The sequence below is a fragment of the Dreissena polymorpha genome, chromosome 1 (assembly GCF_020536995.1).
Source record: "Dreissena polymorpha isolate Duluth1 chromosome 1, UMN_Dpol_1.0, whole genome shotgun sequence".
Lineage (NCBI taxonomy): Eukaryota > Metazoa > Mollusca > Bivalvia > Myida > Dreissenidae > Dreissena > Dreissena polymorpha.
This window is the reverse complement of record NC_068355.1, coordinates 133,611,842-133,637,671: the sequence shown is the minus strand read 5'-3', so window position 1 is coordinate 133,637,671 and position 25,830 is coordinate 133,611,842. Positions and strand designations below refer to the sequence as shown.

Genomic DNA, 25,830 nt, shown 5'->3' with positions numbered 1-25,830 from the left:
GTTCTATGAACCTCGGTCTGTGATAGCTGGGCTGAATGCATGTCCGAACCTGCTGATCATGGACAACACGCTCCGCCTTAATTGTGTGTTCGCTAAGATGAGATTTCCTTTGAACGAAAAATACAATAAAGGCGGAAAATGTGGTAACTGATTAGCATGTGGAGTCTAGACAGGCTTAACTGAGACAAGAATTTATGCACATGCGTTAAGCCTGGTTTTCCCAGAGCGAGGTTCCGTTTCAAACCCATGTACCATTGATGGATGGCACGACCTTCACTAACTCAAGACTTCTTTACGAAAAACTTTGTTGTTAAAGCGAGATTATACGATTTTTATATGTGTTGAATTGTAATATATTAATACAAATATGTTACAATAACACACAATATGCAAAAAAAGGATAAATTTAAGACAAATTTCATAAAATGCAGCAAATACAAATTAGCGCCCCGAGCCGATTGTGACGAAGATAATTCGTACATATTTTCCTACAATAACCGATGCATTCGTCTTTTTAGTAAGTGTTCGTGTGTCGTATGAATCGATATCGGTGCACGAATTTCAAATTAACCGTTAAACTAAATTTAGATTCACATCGTACATGCATGATATACATGCTGGCGAATTCGGCTGTACAGCCTTTTTCGATTTCAGAATTAAATATCCTGGCTTATTTAGCATTTTTCGACACATGTTCTTCTTTACTTTTATTTTAGTTTATATTGAAATATATGTATAATATTATTTTTACACATTTTATATTAATTAATAAATATTTGACAAGATCGTATATAACCGTTTTAAAGCATTGGCTACGAGCTACTTTACCAGCCAAACTACGACCTTACCTAAATTATATAATATTAAAGCGTTGGTGTAAATTCACAATGTATATGAGCCGCGCTTTGTGAAAAGAAGGTTAATGCATGTGCGTAAAGTGTCATCCCAGATAAGCCTGTGAAGACCGCACAGGCTAATCAGGGACGACACTTTCCGCCTAAACATGATTTTTACTAAGAAGAGACTTTCTTGAAACAAAAAATATCATAAATGCGGACTGCTCAGGCTAATCTAGGACGACACTTTACGCACATGCATTAAACCCCATTTTCATAGAGAACGGTCCATATGTATACGCCCTGAAGAAGTCACATGGTATCAACTTGAAAGCCAATCCATTAATATGTGACCACGGACATTTAACATAACGCACGTGCGTTCAGAGATAAATATTAAATAGAGAAAAGTTATTCACATTGTGCCAATCAATATATTGCATTTAAATAGTATACCTCTGGAGCGGGAACATTGACTAGAGAAAATCCCAAGTATTTCGTTCAATTAACACCACGATCTGAATAGCATTCATTATATTTTAAAAACTGATAATACACCGGACTTGAACTTTCGTGTGTTATTAAGTTTTGTCGATTTTTAAATAACAATATTAAATCGAAAAAGAAAAGCGCGTGTTCGCGTTTAGCCGTGTAACCTTTCTGTGACCGTTATAATCCAATTGAAATTCGTAAAAACCTTTCATTCCATTTCGTTTGTCAGAAATATCGTAGACATATTTAAAACGGAACTAAACGTAACGATTCGAATTAAAAACGAACAGTCAATAAGAAAATTAATGTTTAAAACAAAAACAAACCAAAACTGTGCAATATTAAGAAAGAAATGATGTGTACGTGTAATACCGATTTTATCAACCGCGTTCTGAGAAAACTGGACTTAATGCATGTGCGTAAAGTGTCATCCCAGACGACACTTTCCGCTTTTATGACATTTTTTCGTTTAAATGAAGTCTCTTCTTAGCAAAAATCCAATTTAGGCGGAAAGTGTCGTCCCTAATTAGCCTGCACAGGCTAATCTGGGACGACACTTTTCGCACACGCATTATGCCCAGTTTTCTAAGAATGCGACTTTTATATATTATACATTGTATACGCGTAAACAGATTGGCACAGAACTATGAACGAAAATACTCAATGGAAGTGAAGAATATCCGTTAAACTCAAAGAAATAATTAATTGTAATTTGAAAAGTTCATCGCAACCAATATATTGTATCGTGTTAACACTGCGTTAAATGATGGAGACGAAATTAAATTTCAAATTGCAATGCGTTATTTATACAAGAATCACGAAATATAGTTTAGTCGCGCTCTGTGAATAGGGGGTTTAATGGAACTGCGTAAAGCGTCGTGTCAGATAAGTCGGTACCGGCCGAACAGGGACGACACTCTCCGCCCAGACAAGATCATCGCTAAGAAGAGACTTCTTGAAACGCAAAATACCATGAAAGGCGGAAAGTTTCGTTCCTGACTAGCCTGTGCTTACTGCATAGGCTAATCTGGGGCGGAAGTTTACGCACATGCATTACGATCTGTTTTCCCAGAGCGAGTCTCATATTTGATAAATATCAACGGAAGTAACAAGAGTATGTTTCAATACTTTAAACAAGACACCTGTATCAGACAGAGTTGAATACTAACGATCCACAAAATAAATATACATTTGATAATTTCATTATCAAATAGACCTCGCTTAGGACTTGTTTAAACAACGTGAGAGTTTACTTTCAGGTGTATTAGATACATCAAATCACTTTATGAGCACTAATGTGAGTACACTGTAGCGCCGTTAAATGTCGCATCGCCGTTATATGTCGCAGGCTACGAGATTTGTCGCAACGTTGACGATAAATGTCGCAAGGAACGATAAATGTCGCAAATCCTACTGACGATATATGTCGCAGCTTTAACGATAAATGTCGCAAAACTTTCAACTGCCGATATATGTCGCAACATTAACGAAAAATGTCGCACACCTTTGTAAGTCATGTTAAAATGAAAAGTTGAAGTAAAAATGACTAAAACTTTCAGGTTAGATCTAGATTAACCGACGAGGTTTATTTGGGCCGACTTCCACCAGAATGGTCAGTTTTTAGTTAGTATTGTCCGAAGTGGTCAGTATTGTCCATAATTGTCAGCTGCGGTGAAGATCGACCGATGCGGTCATATTTATTCATTTTCGACCAAAAACGTTAAGCTGTAGTCAAAAATGACAAAATCCTTGTTTTAAATTGATCAGAAATCGGAAAAAGCGAGGGGTCCGTAAGTTTTTGCTTTGGGTTTAAGGCCGTTTCGACAAGTTTGGTTATATAATGTCAGTCAGAACAACATGTGAATGCCTCGGTATTTCTGCTGGAGACTGACAGCTTTGCCATCTTTGAATCAGCGATAGAAGGCGAATATTCTTGGATATAATCATCGATCCAGGATCACACCGGGACCTCTGGTAACTATTACATTATTTCGTGTCGATACATGCAAGCTAAGGCGCTAACAGTAATTCCGTGAAAACAATACTTAACTTTATTAGACAGTACACAACGAACTCGACTAATACAAGTTTTCAGAATACCATGCAAGCATAATATTGTATAAGTATTTTAATGGTCAACTTGACTATTCTAAAACGGTATAAACATTTTAACAAACAAATACCAAATGCAATGAATTTTTCACAATACAAATAAAGATGCGCTATCAAACAACTTCTCCTTCCATATGACATTATTACTCATGATCGTAAAACACTGTTTGAAGTTGTTGCAAAAAATATACACGCACATACAGGTTTTGTTTTGAAATTCCACCAGAATGGTCAGTTTTTAGTTAGTATTGTCCGAAGTGGTCAGTATTGTCCATAATTGTCAGCTGCGGTGAAGATCGACCGAAGCGGTCATATTTATTCATTTTCGACCAAAAACGTTAAGCTGTAGTCAAAAATGACAAAATCCTTGTTTTAAATTGATCAGAAATCGGAAAAAGCGAGGGGTCCGTAAGTTTTTGCTTTGGGTTTAAGGCCGTTTCGACAAGTTTGGTTATATAATGTCAGTCAGAACAACATGTGAATGCCTCGGTATTTCTGCTGGAGACTGACAGCTTTGCCATCTTTGAATCAGCGATAGAAGGCGAATATTCTTGGATATAATCATCGATCCAGGATCACATCGGGACCTCTGGTAACTATTACATTATTTCGTGTCGATACATGCAAGCTAAGGCGCTAACAGTAATTCCGTGAAAACAATACTTAACTTTATTAGACAGTACACAACGAACTCGACTAATACAAGTTTTCAGAATACCATGCAAGCATAATATTGTATAAGTATTTTAATGGTCAACTTGACTATTCTAAAACGGTATAAACAATTAAACAAACAAATACCAAATGCAATGAATTTTTCACAATACAAATAAAGATGCGCTATAAAACAACTTCTCCTTCCATATGATATTATTTCTCATGATCGTAAAACACTGTTTTGAAGTTGTTGCAAAAAATATACACGCAAATACAGGTTTTGTTTTGAAATTATTAGTTTAATAAATAAAGGAATATCTAACTAGCTTAATGAGATGTTCGAGGCTCGGGACGTATGGCGGGTAGCTTCAAACCAATCTCCAACGATGAGCAAAACTGATGCAAAGATGTTCTTTGGAACACGCGTGTGATTTGAAATTTTAAAATTGTTAATATCACATTCCTGGATGTTAAAACTCCTTAAGGTACGTCGTATTCTATACACATATTGGACTTAGTTTCATAGGCACGACCCTGCTCAATAAATAGTTCAAATTTACCGTCCACGGACTAAAATTAAACAATACAAGGTTGTTTTTTATTTCACGATCATTCAGTGTACATAAGTATGTCGAATTTTATATCACGAGTGGTTGTAAAAATATAGTTTCGCGAGTGGCATGACCACCAAAGACAATGATTGAGCCTTGCTCTGAGAAGACGGGCCTTAAAGCATGTGCCTAAAGTATCTTAACGTATGCTGACCGGGGAAGACACTTTCCGGCTCGACTAGATTGCCGTATTTAAACAACAAAAAAACTATAAAAGCGAAAAGTGTCGACCCCTGTGCGGATTGCCTATGCTAATCTGGGACGACGCTTTACGCGAGTATGTCGAGAATGACAGTGTTAAATAAGATGATAATTCACATCGACAAAATACAGAAAATGCTATAAGATTTATAAATAATGAGGATAACACTGTATCATCGTATAAACATATCCACATTTCTGATTGATTATATGGCCCCATATATCCGAACCAATATCTCTAATATCTCTTAGATTACATACTACTAATAACTCATTTCTTAATCTTGCAAAAGATCCATTAATATATATAAACTTAGACTAATTTGAAGCCTTCAACGTTTTATAATTACCTCCCCTGCAATAGAAAATATATAAGAAAACTCGCATCCTACGAACGATCAAAACCTCAATATATCTTTCTCCTAAGCTTTTTCTGGTGAAATACACTTTAAAATAATTAGTAGTATATCCGCATTTAATCAATGGAAAAGCGATATAAAAAGGCATTCTAAAAAAAATCCCGCTTTTACTTGAATAAATTACCTCCCTTAAACCCATTGGCATAGCATAAATACGTATATGGACAAAACGTGTCCCCCGCAAAGCGTGATAATAAACCGCGTGACCGTGCCACTCGTTCTCCAATTACTTACTAAATAAAACTCAAACTATCTACACACATCTCGACTGACTTCAACCACAGTAAATAGGTGATCAGGATAAATATACATGTAGGAAATTAGGGAAAAAACAGTCATAGACTAATATAACCTGTATCTTGTCTACCGAACCCGGTGCTGATAGCCACGTGCAGTACAATTCTTGAAGGGGTCGCAAAAGTTTTACCGGATTCGGGTTCAGGGTGACAAAATCAAATAGATTGGACTATCTTATTGTTTTATTTCACTGGAATTTAAGGTATATGCTGGGTTTTGAGCTTCTGTTAAAACTGTGCTGCATTTTTTATCGAATTTTACCATTTAAAATCAATAATTCTTTAACGGATCAATATATCGGAAAATTAACACCGGATTCGGATTCAGCGAGCCGACTTCGTGTAGATTTCACTATCTTATTGTTTGATTTCGATGGAGCGAACTAGCGTATTTCGTTTTTTGACGTAGTTATATGAAAAGGGTGCTTAATGCAAAATATTTATTGATTATAACTTTTTTTTTCTTTTTTTTTTAACTTTAAAACAACACTATAAACTGTTTGTGTTTTATTTAAAAAAAAAAGAAAATTGATTTTTTTTATTATATGATACATATGTATTTTTTATTTGTTTTGTTTTTTAAACTGATAACTTTTGAACGGCTTTAGATATCTTAAAAATTCTAACGAATTCGTGATCAGCGACATGACGGCATATTGATTAAAACATCTTTTTTTTTTAATTTAAAAGTTTTTTTTAACAAGGTTATGTTTCCAATGTTACAGACATAACATTCCGCATCTATCGCTTCAATATCATGTTCTTAATTCTATCAAACAGTTCTGCATTATAAAAAAAGTATACACTATAGTTAAGAAACTAAATCACTCGCGTTATGCCAAAAATGAGTCTGGGATTGAACCCGTTACAGTTTTATCACATCTTACAACATTTTGCCAAATCTTGATAACAGCGGTCCATTTAGCACAGGGAAATCAACAACTGACTACTCGCGCCAAGAATTATAAGAATTGATTGGGTCAATATTGACCACAACTGAACATTTCGGACAATACTGACCGCAACTGACAATTATGGAAAATACTGACCACATTTGACCATTTCGGACAATACTAACTAAAAACTGACCATTCTGGTGGAAGTCGGCTCAAAGATCCTCGTCGGGTAATCTAAATCTAACCTTAAAGTTTTAGTAATTTTAATTCAAGTTTTCGTTTTTAACATGACTTACAAAGGTGTGCGACATTTATCGTTAATGTTGCGACATATATCGGCAGTTGAAATTTTTGCGACATTTATCGTTAAAGTTGCGACATATATCGTCAGTAGGATTTGCGACATTTATCGTTTATTGCGACATTTATCGTCAACGTTGCGACAAATCTCGTAGCCTGCGACATATAACTGCAATGCGACATTTAACGGCGCTACATACACAACATGACTAGCATGACAAGTTCAATATTTGAAAAGCAAATATAATAAAATGGGCAGAATTATTTTCTAATCGCTATAAAAATGTAATGTCTCAACCTTTATTCCGATTTCACCTCCTAGGTTATATATTGTCAAAGTAGCATATATTGATGGACTTATTCACAAATCTTGAATGCCAAAACTCTACTGATTAACAGCATTATAAAGTTTGGAATAGTTTTAAATAATTATAAAAACAAGAAAAAGCCTGCATTATACGTGTTTTCATCATAATTTTGCCAAACGGTGATCAAATAATAAATGAATATCATAGCTAAATCTCATGTTGTCAAATTCAAAACCCAATTTGCACAACAATGTTTTGCTTAAATGCCTGAGTCATGATAATCTGACATATTTGATATATCTTGTTAACATATTTTAAACGGCTCGAATATTAAAAACGTTAAACGAAAAATTAGTTTTAGGGCTGAGAGCATATCAGTTTTCCTCCAACAACTCCTCCTTTAGAACCCATTTTGCAAAAATCGCTGCATGTTCCAAACATTTCAAACGAAACTTTCATAATCAATGACAACAAAGACTTTTGTAATGGGTGGGTTATGCAAAACATACATTTACATTAATGACAGTTGCCAGTGCAATTGCATTCATTTTTAAACTGATAGTACACCAATTTCTAATCTTCCTTTGTCGACGTTTTTCGTCGAGTTTTAAATAATAATATTAACTCGGTGAAAAAAAGTTCGTATGCGAGTCGGTGCAACCTGTGGTAGACAAGCTGGAATGCAGTTTGTATGAAATGTTGGATATAAAAATAAAATATTTAACAATAAATAAAGAAAAGCAATACCTTATAATTATAAAGAAATACACATTAAAGAAAACTTTGCCGTCTAGCCAATGCAATATTATACAATATTTATTGGATCCATTCAACGAGTAATTCAGTTTTTCAAGTCCGTCCGAGCACCTTTAACCATACAGCAAATCCTTTATATCAACAATAGAGATCTTTAATGCATCGAGTGAAGTCAAGATTTTCAGAAAGAAAGCGGATAGCAAAAGATTAACAGGGATATACTTTACTTTATCGAGGTAAGACTTAAGTTGTTTAATGTTTCCATGAATAGCAATGGATTCCTCTACGAATGCGTAAGAGTTGCGCTCGGGGAAAACGGGGCTTAATGCAGGTGCTTAAATTTCATAGGCTAATAAGGGACGACACTTTCCGCCTAGACTGGAATATAGCTTCAAAGAGGATTCATTCAAACGAAAAATTTCATAAAAGCGTAAAGTGACTTACACAAAAATGAGTCATTAACGATAACGAAAAGGCTTCCATAGTTAAATTACCAATGTAATGAACATTCTTTGACTTAGCTATTAAATATTTTTTTAATAATCCTGGTAATATTAAACCTTAACACAACAGTCCATCAGCATTTGATAAGCTTAATAGTAATATTAAAAAAAAAGAATTATTGAAAAATACAGGATTGATTATTTTACATGCGATTTAATAAATAGTGAAGCAAATTTTTTTTGATAGTTAGAATGATATCATTTCAGCTGTTGTTATACGTGTATTTACAATATCACATTCCAAAGTCGAAAGCGAAAGTTGGTGTAATATTTGTAAACTTATAAACTTATAAAGTATTCAATTACCACACTATTTCGCTATTATCGATAACTTAATTTACTTCACCTTAGACGAAAACGAAAATTCAAGCTTAAGTTAGGTTATCCATAATATACTGACAATATCATCCTGTAAGTCATTACAATGAAACATTATAGTCGATTTAAGAGAATATAATATAAACTAGTTAAAACAGATCACATATGAGTTTGAGTAAAACGAAATTGCTAAAAAAGCCATCTTCAGTTACTGTTAATGCAAGACACACTAGATGTCTACTAATTGTCAATACGGGAAGAGTCAAAAATAGCATAAATTTGCAGTGCCCAATCACTCTGTACAGTTCAACAATTGAATTGCGATAACATTTTTCAATAATATTTTGAAAGTAAATGGTATTTCGTACCGTGATCGCACAAAACGGAATAAAAATTATCTGAACAGCAGTAGGTGAGCGTTTAAACACGCCCATATACAAGTATGAGGCGCGTCGTAAGAAAACTGGGCCTAACGCATGTGCGTTGATTGTCGTCCCAGATTAGCCCGTCTTGTCCGACCAGGCTTATCCCGAATATGTTTTCCGCATGAATTTTAAACGAAAAATCACATAACAGCGGGAAGTGTCGTCCCTAATTAGCCTGTGACTTGGACGATGCTTAGCGCATTTACATCTAGCCCCATTTTCCAAAAGCGCGGCTCATTTAGCCCCTTTTTCTCAGAGCGCGGCTCATTAATATTTCATCATCTATTTACGGAATTTAAATGTACACAATATGCATTTTGGATACAAAATATAGCGTGTCTTCATCAAATGATAATGCCCTTTATCAATCATAAATTGCAATATACATATAGATAATCTTTGAGTTAGTTTACAACCAATAGCATGCATGTTGCTTGTAATCACATCCCAGCGTTAATGCCTCTCGCCAATAGATTTCAACAGAATTATCAACGTTAATACTGAATGAAACGGATATGAACAATACGCTTTACAAAACATCATGTCATTAATTTTAGCTCTGTGAAAAATGGGGTTTAATGCACGTGCGTGAAGTGTCATCTAAGAAAAGCCTGTGCAGTCCGCACAGTCAAATAAGTGACGACATTTTCCACCTAATCTAGATTTTTGCAGCGAAGATACTTTCTTGAAACGAAAAATATCATAAAAGCGGAAAGTGTCGTCCCGCACAGGCTAATCTGGGACGACACTTTACGCACATGCACTAAAACCCCTTTTCACAGAGTACGGCCCATTTATCTTTTTAAAGTTCATCGTAAACACTATCTAATCGTGTACACTGAAATTTATGGTGGTCACGAAAGTACAAACAAACAATGTGTTGTAACTTTAACCAGTATGCATGGCAATGAGCGATGTCAACATGAATCTAGCATTGATGTTCAATAAATACACACGGAAGTAGCTTTAGGAAAGCAAATATGTTCATTTTTCATGCTGTAATATATTGTGACGAATCAAACGTTCATTTCGGTCATTGGGTAGATTCTAATGTTCTGCCAACTATCACGAACCTAAGCTGTATTTTAAAGTTACACTTCACACTTTAAAAACGACTATAAATATACTTTATTTTTAAGCAAGGAGTCGTAAAACTATAGACTGTCTATCAAGATTTTTTAACGGGGTTCAGTTTGCAGTTTGGTGCAATAGAAATATTATCTTTAATTTATTCTAAAGATCGGGGAGCAGTTGTTTGCATATTACTCGAATTGTAGAGCTTATATTTGTCAAGTTGAAGTACCGGTACTTTCGATTGCCATAATGAAATACTAGTAAATCAAATACAAGGGCTTCCTAATGTAGGTTTCTGTGATTTTGTCTCACTATCTCGGTTATGCTAAACGTCTTATGTAATGGCCGTCAATGTTCGCTAAGGATTTATAACAGAGGCAGACTCTATTGAAAATATGTAATCGTTTCTGGCCCCGATTTTTCGAATATTCAAAAGCCTGTTTCAATAAGATAAGCTAACATCAATGTTTTCATAATGCAATCAAGTGTGCAAAAATTTATTTAAAAAGTATAAGCTTAAATTAAAATTTATATGTCAACTTATTACCATTAATACTATTTTGTACAATAATCTCGACTGAAGATAGTTATATAAATCAATAAAATAAGTGGCTTGAGCCACATACTCTGTTTTGGAATAACATATGCATAATAAATTATGGCATCTCTGATCAGTCAGTCTTCATTGTTGTTAATACGGCGTAAATTAATACTTCACTATACAACTGCAGGTACTATTAATCGTTGTGACGTATGTCAACGCATTTGTATAACTATTTAAAGATACAATGTATGAACAAACAATAGTAATGTTAACATGAGATATTTTCGATGCAATACCATTTTGAATTATGGTTATTGCTTTTTACTTTTTACCAAAAAAAGTTTGCTTTTTCTATGATGAACGCCGCTTCATATCAAATCTCAGCGATATTAAACCTCCACAAACCGTGTATATAAGTTGGCTTTTTTCTGAAGATATTTTCACAATGCGGTTCGGTGTCCTCTTTCATAGGACACACATATGTTTAGCTTAAAGCCACATAACTGCTCACAATCAACGAATATTACGTAAAATATTTCGTAAAATAAATTTAACCCATTAAAAAATCAGTGTTCCGTACAGCAATAATTAGGCAATTGCACAAATTGCAACGCTAGATGTGGTCTGGTTATTTGTTGTTGTGATAATAATTCCGCGTGAATTTCCCGCGCTGATGTCCGAACATTTACGAGCGAACGCGAGATTGGCTTCGGGAAGCTCATGCAAACTACGTCGTGCTTACGCCGCTGCCCGAAGTCACTCTAGCGTAAACGATTTGTTTTACACACTTAATCAAATGTCATTCGGGTAATAAGTCCTTTTTTTTAGATCAAAACTCCAATGGGTCATTCGTATTCAAACTCATTCATCTTTGTTTATGGCCATCGTGCAAATACTCGACCAGCAATAAGATACATGAACATCAATATATATGAGCCGCGCTCCGAGAAAATGGGGTTTTAATCACGTGCGCAAAGTGTCGTCCCAGATTTGACAGTGCAGTCCGCACAGGCTAATCAGGGACGAAACTTTCCAATTTTATGATATTTTTCGTTTAAATAAAGTCCCTTCTTAGCAGAAATGCACTTTCGGCAGAAAATGTTGTCCCTGGTTAACCTGTGCGGACTGCACAGGCTAATCTGGGACGACACTTTACGCTCATGGATTAAACCCCATTTTCACAGAGCACTGCCCATATATGTTTTTGTACATCGTACAAATACACGACAAACGAACATCAATATATACGTATTCTCAAAGTAGTTTTTAATTTGGACCTAATGTGTTATTGGACATTGACATGATTGAATGGAAGTTTATCTTACAATAAGTGTAAAATAACGGACCGGGGCCTTGTTATATCGAAATAATGGATAAATAGACGTAAAATCCAAACGATTTAGACTGAACGACAGATCAATTGAGTCGCGATCTGAGAAAACTGGGCATAATGTATGGGCGTAAAGTGTCGTCCTCACAGGCTAATCAGGGACGATACTTTCCGCCTAAACAAGATTTTCGGTAAGAAGAGACTTCCTTTAAACGAAAAATATCATAAAAGCGGAAATTGTCGTCCCTGATTAGCCTGTGCGGATTGCACATGCTAATCTGGGACGACACTTTATGCACATGCACTATGCCCAGTTTTCTCAGAACGCGTCTCAATTTAAACATTGTAGTCAAGCAAAACCAAGAGACATTCAACTGCATGCAAATAGAATATATAATACAGCATATGTGTTGTGTGAATATGTACTGTACGAAAAATAGTTCAGTTGGTGCAGTTTTCGTTACAATAAATACTGAATAGTTTCCGGAATTATTGGTTATACAAAATACATGTTGATATGAGCCGGGAAAAGAACAGTTGGTAAATTATCGCACAGTTTAATCAGGAATAACACGTTCTGCCTAGACTGGATTTTCGTTTAAAAGAGGCTTATTTTAAACGAAAAATTCCATAAAAGCAGAAAGTGTCGCGCCTTATTCACCTGTGCTGATAGTACAGGCTAATCTGGGACGACACTCTGTGCACATGCATTAATTCCGATTTCCGAGATCGATGTTCATAGTTATTTATCAAACTTCATAAAACTGATTTTGATCTTTAGAACTAATTGTTTTGTTGCCGATCACAACCAGATGATTAAGTGCTGATGTAAACTAATATGTAAGCAACATGCAGAAAATAGTCACATGCTGTAAACACGAGGACAACTGTTTGAATACGTTTCGATATCACTCAAAAAACAATTCAAGTGTGTTCTCTAAAATAGATTAGATATGAACAAGTTTTCCAATTACGCTATTTTAATAAAATATTTATTGAGCTGCTAAAGAATAATATATCACCAGTGACAGTACATAAAATAGAGAAACCATCAAGTATTTCGTTCTATGAATACCATTCATGCTTTTAAAATCAAATAATACATCTTACTTGAATCTTACTTTGTTCACAAGTTTTGCCGATTTTAAAATTAAAATATTTTTCACGTTAACCCGGTGTGTTTAACCTTTGGTTGACCTTTGAAATCTAAGTTGAATATATAAGTTATTAATTAAGAGAATATCAAATTAAGAGTATAGTTAAAAAATGCAAATAAAGTTATCAACGTATGTTTTTCAAATTGTTAATTCAATAGTAATTCAATAGTAATGTTGTCAGAGCAGTACAATCTACCCCGACATTTAAATAAATATAGTTTGTATTAAATTAAATTATCATTATAAAATATTCAACGATATAAACGTTAAATAAACATAATAATTATTAAGTAAGTAATGCTCAAACAAAAAAAAATCCGTAAATTCAGTGCAATACTATACATAATTATATGAGCCGCGCTCTGTGTAAGGGGTGTTTAATGCATATGCGTAAAGGGTCGTCCCAGATTAGCCTGGGAAGTCCGCACAGGCTAAGAAGAGACATTCTTGAAACGAAAAATATCATAAAAGCGAAAAGTGTTGTCCCTGCTTATCAGAGACGACACTTAACGCACATGCATTAAACCCCTTTTTTACAGAACACGGCGCATATAATTTTAGAGTGTAAGTCCTGTAGCACAGTTTGTAACAGAAAGTTGTAATTCTGTTGCCCTTGTGAATATTAATCAATTGAGGGTTATATTTGCTCTGAAATGGATTTTATAGTTCCTATGATTGCTTTGTTGTTTCAAATGAGCCGCGATCGAAGAAAATGTGGTTTATTACATGTGCGTAGAATGTCGTCTCATATTTGCATATGCAGTCAGCACAGGCTAATCAGGGACGACAATTTCCGCTTTTATAGTACTTTCTATTTAAAAGAAGTCAATTCTTAGCGAAAATCCAGTTTATGCGTAAAGTGTCGTCCCTGATTAGCTTGTGTTAAGTTCACAGGCTATTCTGGGACGACACTTTACGCACTTGCATTAAACCCCATTTCACAGAGCAATGCTCATATATATACCATGGTTTTAAACTGATATCTTTATAAACACAAATGTTTATATATAGATGTATTTAAATCATTTATTTTACATGCAGTTTATTGAAGTGAGGATCATTTATATCTGATTATCTTATATCAATTTGATATTTTCTACATCACGCATTTTCAATTGTACGAGCAATTTTAGAACTATCACATGAAAAATGTCGAAAACTAAAACATGTTGATTAACTGCCGCGCAAACCCACATATTGTGTTCGTTACGGATTTAATTTTAGATTGATAATTATAGATACATGCCGGTTCTGGTAAAACTGGGCTCAATGCATGTGAGTTAAATGTGGCCCCAGATCATCCTTTCCGGATAATCACGGAAGACATTGCCGCGTCAAAGAATGTTTCGTTTGAAAAAGGTTTCTTTTAAACGAAAATCCGATTTAAGCGAAAGTCATGTGGCCTGCACGCGCTTATCTGGGATGACACTTTACGCACATGCATTAAGCCCGGTTTTCCCAGAGCGAAGCTCGATTCCAGAAAGTACTTTAAATGATGGCTCTTGATTGCTAACACAAGTGTTTAACTCTTGTTGCCACTATGCAACAATTTGCTATTCATAGAGAATTAAAAAATATTCGACTTTGTCAGAAGAATTTAAATATTCGACGTTATCAAAAGATTTTTTAATATGCGACTTTGTCAGAAGAGTTTGATATATGCGACTTTGTCAGAAGAGTTTGAATATGCGACTTTTTCAGAAGAGTTTGATTATGCGACTTTGTAAGAAGAGTTTGAATATGCGACTTTGTCAGAAAATTTGACTATTCGACTTTGTCAAAAGAGTTCGAATATGCGACTTTGTCAGAAGAGTTTGAAAATATTACTTTGTCATAAAAGTTTGAATATTCGACTTTGTCATAAGAGTTTGAATATGCGACTTTGTCAGAAGAGTTTGAATATACGACTTTGTCAGGAGAGTTTGATTATGCGACTTTGTCAGAAGAGTTTGAATTTCGACTTCGTCAGAATCATGTTTAAAGCCAAAATACATCTGTTAAAGAAACAAACAAAAAATGGATGGTGTATGGGTTATGTTTTAATTTATGTATGATACGATTTAAAATGCTTATATATTTTCTAACAAGTTTCAGTTAGTTTTTTTTATAATTTTAACGCTGAAGTTGTACTCCCTTTTTTATAAACACAGAATATGCTTAAACATATTATTTATAATCTATTAGAAAGATCAGTGAAGCTGTTGGCATATCAGTCGATTAGAAAGATCAGTGAAGTTGTTGGCATATCAGTCGATTACAAAGATCAGTGAAGTTGTTGGCATATCAGTCGTACAATCTATTAGAAAGATCAGTGCAGTTGTTGGCATATCAGTCGTAGAATCTATTAGAAAGATCAGTGAAGTTGTTGGCATATCAGTCGTACAATCCATTAGAAAGATCAGTGAAGTTGTTGGCATATCAGTCGATTAGAAAGATCAGTGAAGTTGTTGGCATATCAGTCGATTTGCAAGAGTTTATATTTGTCAAGTCGTAGTAACATCAATATACCAAATAAAATGAGCTGTGCTCTGTGAAAAGGGGGTTTAACGCATGTGCGTAAAATGTCGTCCCAGATTAACCTGTGCAGTTCGTACAGACTAACAAGTGACGACAATTTCCGCTTTTATGGTATTTTTCGTTTACAGAAAGTCTCTTCTACGCAAAACTCCAGTTTAGACGTAAAGTGTCGTCACTGATTAGCCTATGCGGACTGCTTTTCGCAGATGCATTAAACCCCTTTTCACAGAGCACAGCTGAAATAAATCAAATACAAGGACATCATAATGTTGGTTTTATTTTTAAGAATTTTAGATATTTGTTTGATAACTTCAGTTATGCGTAACGTTATACATATGGCTTGCTTTTAATCTTTTTGGGTATCAACAATTATTTATATTATCTGCATTCATCTGTAACCGTTCTTTATAAAATCAGAACTCGGAATGGAATTCGAATACAAACTGATCAGATCTTTAATCAATCATGCAATTTGATATGAAGGTTTAATAGGCGAATAAGAGTCATACCTTATACACATATATTGCTAATATTAATATACACATGAAGTTAATATTAACAATTATTACGCAAGTCAACATGTAATGCAAATATGAAAATCTAGTTATGATGATATAGTTTGCAATGTGTTTGAAAGCTATTGTTTACAACGATGTCTGGTTCCCGAATTTTGTATGCCTCAAAAATTTCAATTATTCCTTTTATACACAAACAATCTTACGATCAAAATAAGTTGTGCAGTTCTCGTTCTACACAAGAAGGGTGCACATATGTTTAGATGTATTCCCCTTGACAATTTGTTTAGCGCATCAATGGGCTATAAAAAATACTCTAGTACTGACCCTATCTCCAGGCAGAGTTGTCGTTCTTTGCTCTCACATACAATCTCTGCCATCACAAGAACATCCTACCAGATTTGATAGGATTTTTTTTGTTTAAGTATTAGAATATGAAAAGTAATGTAATTTTCTGTTATATTTTGAAAATATTGCACGTTAAGGTTCATAATTAAAAAAACCACCTAAATTAAGAAAAGTAAAAATAACAAGGGTAAATTTATTGTACCACGTGGCTAGACTTTCACCACGTGAAGGCAGGGATTTGATCAAGCTAGTGCTGGTTCAAGTCAAACCTCTGCGCGGAGGTTGGTACTGGCAATCATAAAACACAAGCAGTCGAAAAATATGTCATTATATAATTCAGTCGTAATTTTTCAATTAATCCATTTTGCTTTACAACAAAAACGGAATTTACATAACAAAATATATCTTTATACCAAACGTCACGGTCCATGTTAAATTTCCGTATAAATAGACTGTAGAATGCACTAATATTTATAAGTATATCTCACGTGATCATTTCTCTATACAATGCATATAAATTTAGCGGCCTACAGTCGCCGCTTACCTCGGTGTTGACCTGTCGTGTAATTATCTCACTTAAATGCACATTACATGGGATATTATGGTTGAAACATAATACAGTTTCTCTTCTGTATGTCTGTATAATCTAAGATCACTTTGCTGTTACGCAGAGTCTTGGTGTTGCTTGTACTATGACATTATTTAACTGATAAAATTTAAACGATTGATCTTCTCAGATGGTTTTTAATGTGTTGACATATAATTAAGGTAATACTTTGATTGCATTTAAGTTTGTTTTTTACTTAAGTGTCAAACAACAAAATTGAAAAAGTTGTTTCAGATTCGCAAATTTTCGTTTTAGTTATGATATTTGTGAGGAAACAGTAATACTGAACATTTACCATGCGCTAATATAGCCATTATATGCATCTTTTGACGATTTAAAAACCTGAAAATTATAAAGCGTTGCAACGCGAATTGATTGAATAATTTGAAGAGTTCTGTTGTTGTCGTTTAATTTTGTGAAACTACGAAGATTGCTTATATAAAGTACAAAAAACGTCTGTCATACATACTTGGCTGGATAGCCGAGCGGTCTAATTGGTTTTTACTCCAGGACTCCAGAAAGAAATGATTTGTACGTGTAATACAATGAAAGCGGAAAGTTTCGTTCCTGATTAGCCTGTGCTGACTTCATGGCCTAATCTGGGCAACACTTTACGCACATGCATTAAGATCCGTTTTCCCAGAATTAGGCTCATATTAAAAAAATATCGACGGAAGTGACAAGAGAGGTAAGTCTCAATACTTAAACAAGACAACGGGATCACACATTGTTCAATACTAACGATCGACACAGTAAATATGCATTTCATGATTTTATTATTAAATTGACATCATTTTGGACTTGTTTAAACAACGTGAGAGTTTACTTTCAGGTGGTAGATACATCAAATAACTTTATGAGCACTAATGTAAGTACATAGCATGACTAGCACGACGAATTCAATATTTCAAAAGCAAATATAATAAAATGAACAGCATTATCTTCCCATCGCTATAAAATGTGATGTCTGAACCTTTATTCTGATGTATACCTCTTAGTTAATATATTATCAAAGTAGTTTATTTTGATGGACTTATTCAAAGTGTTTTAATGTAACAAAGTATATTTATAAACAGCATTATGCAATTTGGAAAAGTTGTAAATAACTATAAAAACAAGAAAAAAGGTCAATATTTTTTTAACTCTCATTTTACCACCAATCCGTGAACAAAAATACATGTATATCATGGCTAAATCTCATGTTGTCAAATTAAAACCCAAAAATTTGCACAACAATTTTTTACTGAAATGTCTGACTCAAAATATCTGACATATTTGATATATCTACATAAACTATTTTCAACGGCTCGAATGTTAAAAACGTTCAACGAAAAATTAATTTTGGGCTTAGTGTATATCAGTATTCCTCTAACAATGTAGAACTAATTTTTCAAAAATCGATAGTTTCAAACATTCGAAACGAAACTGTCATGATCAATGACGACAAAGACTTTTGTAATGGGTAGGTTATGCAAAACTTACATTTACATTAATGACAGTTGCCAATGCAATTTACGAAAACTTTCACACGCGACGTAGATGCGTTCATTTAAATATCATACATGGAAAAGTTCTTCCGATTGTGCGATATCACAATATTGCATTTAAGTATGGTAATTCATGAGCGGACCAACGTACGATTAATCGCCTTTTACAGTACATGAAATAGAGAAAACCCGATCTGTTTTTCATTTAATGAATACAACTATTTCAAGTGCATTCATTTCCACACTGATAGTACATCAGTTTCGAATCTTCCTTTCTCGACATTTTTCGCCGAGTTTTAAAGGGGCCTTTTCACGTTTTGGTTAATTGACAACAATAAAAAAAGTTGTTTCAGATTCGCAAATTTTCGTTTAAGTTATGATATTTGTGATGAAATAGTAATACTGAACATTTACCATGCTCTTAAATATCCATTATATGCATCTTTTTACGATTTGAAAACCTGCTAATTATTAAGCGTTGCAAAGCGAAACAATTGAATAATTTGGAAAGTTCTGTTGTTATCGTTACATTTTGTGAAACTACAAGGATTGCTTATATATAGTATACAAACGTTCATTCATAGCATGGGGACCGGTGGCCGAGTGGTCTGAGCGGAAGACTTTTACTCCAGGACTCCAGGGGTCAGTGGTTCGAGCCCAATTGAGGGTTACTTGTTTTCTCTTTTTTTATTTTATTCTTGTTTTTTTTATTGGAGATTTTTAGGTCCAATGTTTAAATTTATAAATATAAAGCATTTAATGACAAACTTCAATACATGCCAAAATCTGTAAAAAGGCCCCTTTAAACCTTTGGGTGACCAGCTGGAATTCATAAGGCGATTAATAAATGTCATGTTTAGTCATGTGTTAATCGCCTGTTTACTTTTTGTAATTTAAAATAGGTTATCAACTAAGTTTCAAGTAATAAAATCCAATATCACACACAGAAAAACACTTTTATAAATAATGCTATCATGGGATCTTCTTATCCATACATAATGCAGTTAGTAAGAAAGTATTGATATAAAAAAAAATAATAATAACTATAAATAAAGAAAAGAAATACCTAATAATTATAAATAAATACATTTAAGAAAACTGTGCCGTCAAGCCAATTCCATATTACACTATATAAATAGGATACATTCAACGAGTAAATCAGTTTTTCAAGTCCGTCCAAGCACCTTTAACCATACAGCAAATCCTTTATATCTACAATAAGAGTTCTTTAAATGCATCGAGTGAAATCAAGATGTTTAGAAAGAAAGCGGATAGCAAAAGATTGAGAGGGATATACTTTACCTTATCGAGGTAAGAAGTTAAGTTGTTTAATGTTTCCATGAATAGCAATGGATTCCTCTAAGAACTGAAGTTGTTAACTGTTTCCATGAATAGCAATGGATTCCTCTAAGAACTGAAGTTGTTTACTGTTTCCATGAATAGCAATGGATTCCTCTAAGAACTGAAGTTGTTTACTGTTTCCATGAATAGCAATGGATTCCTCTAAGAACTGAAGTTGTTTACTGTTTCCATGAATAGCAATGGATTCCTCTAAGAACTGAAGTTGTTTAATGTTTCCATGAATAGCAATGGATTCCTCTAAGAACTGAAGTTGTTTACTGTTTCCATGAATAGCAATGGATTCCTCTTCGGATGCGTGTGAGTCGCGCTCTGGGAAAACGGGGCTTAATGCAGGTGCTTAAATTTTACAGGCTAATAAGGGACGATACTTTCCGCCTTGACTGGATTTTCGCTTAGAAGAGGCCTCATTCAAACGAAAATTCCATAAAAGCGTAAAGTGACTTATAAAAAAAATGAGTCATTAACGATAACGAAAAGGCTTCCAATTTAAATTAGCAAAGTTATGAACATTCCTTAACTTGGCTTTAAAAAAAAGTAATTCTGGTAATATTAAACCTGAACACACCAGTCCATCAGTATTTGATAAGCTATAAAGTAATATTAAAATGAAAAAGGGTTATTGAAAGATACAGGAATTTGATTGATTATTTTACATGTGGTTTCATAAATAGTGAAGCAAAATTTGTTTGATAGTTAATAAACTCGTTTCCGATTTTTTTTTTTGCTATAATTCACATTTTCTTTTTTCAATTGCACGTTCTTTGAAGTGAAGTCACGGTTATTTTGTTGGCTATATATAAGATCAAATAATGTAGATAAATTGAAATCATGACATTAACATTATTTACAATCTACGTAAATAAAGGGGAGGCACATTACAATCCCATTCTTTAAACCGGTCACTTAAATGCATTGACATATCTTGTTTCTTTATTAACAGAATTGTGTTTACATTTCTCAATAAGATTGATCTTATGAAAGAAAATGGTAGTTTTGTACCGTTATCTCACAAAACGGAATAATAATGATCTGAAAAGCAGTAGGTGAGCGTAACACATCCATATATGAGGCGCGTCGTGGGAAAACCGGGCTTAATACATGTACGTAAATTGTCGTCCAGTCCGACCAGGCTAATCACGAAGATATTTTCCGCATAAACTTTACACGAAAAATCTCATAATAGCAGGGAGTGTCGTCCCTAATTAGAATGTGACTTGGACGGCGCTTTACGCATATGCATTTAGCACCTTTTCCCAAAGCACGGCTCATTTTTATTTCATCATCTATTTAGAGAATTTAAATGTGCACAATATGCATTTTGGCTACACAATATAGCGTGTCTTCATCAAAGGATAATGCCCTATAGCAATCATAAATAGCGATATATATAATCTTTTCGCAAGATTACAACCAATAACATGCATGTTGCTTGTAATTGCATCCCAGCGTATGTGATGCCTAACGTGAATTTCAACGGAATTATCAACGTTAAAACTAAATGAAACGGATGTCAACAATACACCTTACAAAACATCATGCCAATTATTTATCTTTTTAAAGTTCATCGTAAACATTATCTAATCGTGTTCACTGCAATTAATGGTGGTCACGGAAGTGCAAACAAACAATGTGGTGTAACTTTAACTAGTATGCATGGCAATGAGCAATGTCAACAAGAATCTAGCATTGGTGTTCAATAAATACAGAATGAAGTAGCTTTATGAAAGCGAATATGTCCATTTATCATGCTGTGATATATTGTGACGAATCAAGCGTTCTTGACATATTGAGCACCGGGTAGAATTGAATAAACTGGCAACTATCACGAACCTAAGCTGTATTTAAAAGTTACATTTCACCCTTTAAAACGGCTACAAATTTACGTTATTTTCAAGAAATGAATCGTTTATCTATAGACTGTCAATCAAGATTTTCTAACGGGTTTTAGTTTGCAGTTTGGTGCAATACAAGTCATATTTTCTTTAATTTATTCGTAAGATCGGGGAGCATTTGTTTGCATATTACTCGAATTGTAGAAGCTTATATTTGTCAAGTTGAAGTACTTTCGATTGCCATAATGAAATAAATCAAATACAAGGGCTTCCTTATGTAGGTTTCTGTGATTTTGTCTGACTATCTAAGTACTGCTAAACGTCAAATGTATTGAACGTTCGCTTCGGATTTTATAACAGAGACAAACTCTCTTCAAAAATCTGTAACCGTTCCTGGCTTGATTTTTCGAATATTCTATAGCCTGTTTGAATAGGATAAGCTAACGTCAATCTTTACATATTGCAATCAAGCGTGCAACTATTCATTTAAAAAAGTATAAGATAAAATTAAAATTTATATGTCAACTTATTACCATCAATACTATTTTGAACAGTAATTTCGACTTTAAATAGTTATATAAATAAATAAAAAAAGTGAATTGAGCCACATACTCTGTTTCGGATTGTGTGAATACTAGCGCCAACAATAAACAATAATAACCGCAGTTAAAATGATAATGTTATTTACTGTGACGTTTTTATCAATTAATGCAAGATATTGTTTTTAACAAGGAAAAAGCAATATACATAAGATAATATGTTTCTTTGTTTATAAATGTATGTATGTATATATATATATATATATATATATTTCTTCTTTTTAATTTCGTTTAATGAGATTATTTATTGTGGTTATTAAATAAGCGTTTGTATATTATTCAGTATTATAAAGTGATAATAGTGATAATAATGTAAATGATTTGTTCACACATTAGATCAAATGCACAACAAGTTATGCGTTCAAAACACAAAAGTAAAATGTACAATATCTGATATCTAAGACTAAAATCCCAAAACGCAATTCACAGAATTGAACAGAACAGAACAGAACATGTGTTTTATTATGACTTGCACAATGTACATCGTCAGTATAACAAAACAAACAAAGCATGATTAAGAACATTCATGGCACGTTAATCATATACCTGAATTTTCAGTAACTATGGTATACCTGTATATACGGTATACCTGGTCTTTATTATAAAACTTATTACATTTGATTGTGATAAACATACATATTGTGTTATTTAAACTGTTAAAGTATGTGTCCTTGTTTTACGAGGATGAACTTACATTTAACAATGAGTTTCGTTTATTTTTTAACCGCCGAGCAAATTTTCATTTTCGGAAAATCCGCTAACATATGCATCAATGAAAATATGTTATAATGAAATCACGGTATAATAAACAGTACAATATATAAGGAATGCAATTGCAAAAGAAACACTTTATGTATGAGTGAATTGAAATTGGTTTCAAATATTATTTTGCTTTATTTTAATGTAAAAATTACTATTTAGCATCAACAAAACTGTCGTAGTCTTACACAAAAGAAACAAAAATATGAACTGAACATGCACCACTTTCGTGAGTTTGGTATATATTTAGGTGTTTCTATTTAAAGGGGCCTTTTCACAGATTTTGGTATTTTTTTAACTTATTCATTAAATGCTTTATATTGATAAATGTAAACATTGGATCGTAAAAGCTCCAGTAAAAAATCAAGAAAAAAAATAAAAAAAGGAAAAGAACATTGCCCGGAGCAGGTTTCGAACCAGTGACCCCTGGAGTCCTGCCAGAGTCCTGAAGTTAAAACGCTTTAGCCTACTGAGCTATTCCGCCGAGTACACATTCTTGACGTATTTTATACCTTATATAAGCAATCTTCGTAGTTTCACAAAATTTAACGACAAAAACAGAACTCTCCAAATTATTCAATCGTTTCGCGTTGCAGCGCTTTATAATTTTTAGGTTTTAAAATCGTCAAAAGATGCATATAATGGCTATATTAGAGCATGGTTAATGTTCAGTATTACTGTTTCCTCACAAATATCATAACTAAAACGAAAACTTACGAATCTGAAACAACTTTTTTCAATTTTGTCAATTTACCAAAGCGTGAAAAGATCCCTTTAATACGCTACCATGTCCTTTAAAATAAGAATTAAGTGAAAGAATACAATACATCTCAAATGCCTCTTAATATGATGGAGGTTTGTTTAAGAGGTTATACAAGCAGCAAACACTATTATTGTTTGAAATCATTTCTCTTTAATAACATTTATATTTTTAGGATTAATTATCTTGTGTGGTTTTATTACCATTCATTATGTGTTGCGGTCAAGTAGTTTGTTCTTTGGTAAGCTTTACATGCCAATAGCAATTCACTGGGCTTTCATAAATCTTCATCTTAAGAACTAATCAATTCAAGAAAGTTCTGTGAGTCTAAACTCGAACGAATTATTTTCTGTTTTAAGTTGTTTATATGTAAACAACCATTTTGAGTTTTTAAGAAATTGGAATTTACACACTAAAATAGCGATAAAATTAATATTATTTCGATTCTTTCATGATTATTATGACAACATATTCTAAAATCACAACACGAAATATATTTAACTATATGTATATGTTGTATTACTTATTGGCAATTAATAGATTGTCTTTGCAAATAGAAAACTATGTGCGTTTACCATTAGAATGAGCATTAATGAATTAACATGGAGAATCCCAGCCTATTTCATTTCTAGCGAAATGTGCATATTGTGTTTGGTTTGAGAAATGATACAACTTACGCTACACACTGCAAAATCAGAATGTTTAATAAGTATTCCGTAAATAATTGGGCCTTGCTCTGTGAAATGGGGGTTTGATGCATGTGCGTAAAGTGTCGTCCCAGATTAGCACGTGCAGTTCGCACAGGCTAATCAAGAACGACTTTTTCCACCTACACTGGATTTTTGCGAAGAAGAGACTTTCTTGGAACTAAAACTATCATAAAAGCGAAAAGTGTTTTCCCTGATAAGCCTGTGCGGACTGCACAGTCTAATCTGAGACGACACTTTACGCTCTTGCATTAAACCCCCTTTTCACAGAGCACGGCTCAAATCAATTCTTTCATGGAATATAAAGATAATGAAGTTGGCATACTTCATGTTCCTTAAATCTTGCAGCACTTTTCTGTTAAAAATGTTTTCGGCGTCGCCCTTAAATATTACGTTATTTTATTGACGTCAGTCTGTACTTTTACGGTATTTTATGGGCCGAAATATAAACCTATCTTCTCGGTTCTGTTTTTAATTTGTTGATACATGCACTTAAAAGCGTTTCTTAGATTAGGTGTACGTTTTTGTTGTTCTTGTTTTTACTTTGAAGTATAGTATAATAGTGGATACAATTTGTATCGAGAAAACGTTGAATACTGCTGCTCGGCTACAATCTGTGCCATTGAACTTTTTAACCGATTTGAAGTATTTGTGTATGAAAACAAGAGTTGATGTTATATAGTACCTAAGCAGCAAAGCGAACACATGAGTGAAATAAATCTAAATCGTTTAAACTAAATCAGTCCTTATCAATGTCCTCCAGTTGCTTTATGATCATTTGAGGTGCGCTTCCGGAAAATGAGACTAAATTCATTTCCGTTATGTCCAAGATCAGATATGCTGCCCGAACAAAAACAACCGAAACAATCGAAACAGTTTAATCGTTTCGAAATGTAACGCTTTATAACTTCCAAAATGTCTATCGATTACTACAAAATAAAAAAAAACACATTTTAATTATAAATTTACGTCATTCGCGTTATTTCGCTTCCTGATGTAACTGTTCTCTATTTTTTAGTATGTGACAAAAAGTTGGCAAAAAAAAGTAATTTCGACAATCTTTAAAGACTTATTAAAACAAAACAGCTGTTTACTTTCAAGT

General features: G+C 33.6%; 1 protein-coding gene across 2 annotated transcripts in view; it reads left to right on the top strand.

Annotated features, from left to right (window-relative positions):
• Positions 1 to 8,040: 8,040 nt before the first annotated feature.
• LOC127850680 (uncharacterized) overlaps positions 8,041 to 25,830 on the top strand; it is a 66,129-nt gene continuing 48,339 nt past the window's right edge. The window contains exon 1 of one of the 2 annotated variants that reach the window (XM_052383933.1): positions 8,041 to 8,120. The gene's annotated coding sequence lies outside the window, so the exon portion shown is untranslated. Of the gene's footprint in view, positions 8,121 to 19,950; positions 20,021 to 25,830 lie in introns of those variants that run through there. The other variant, XM_052383922.1, reaches the window with a different exon arrangement.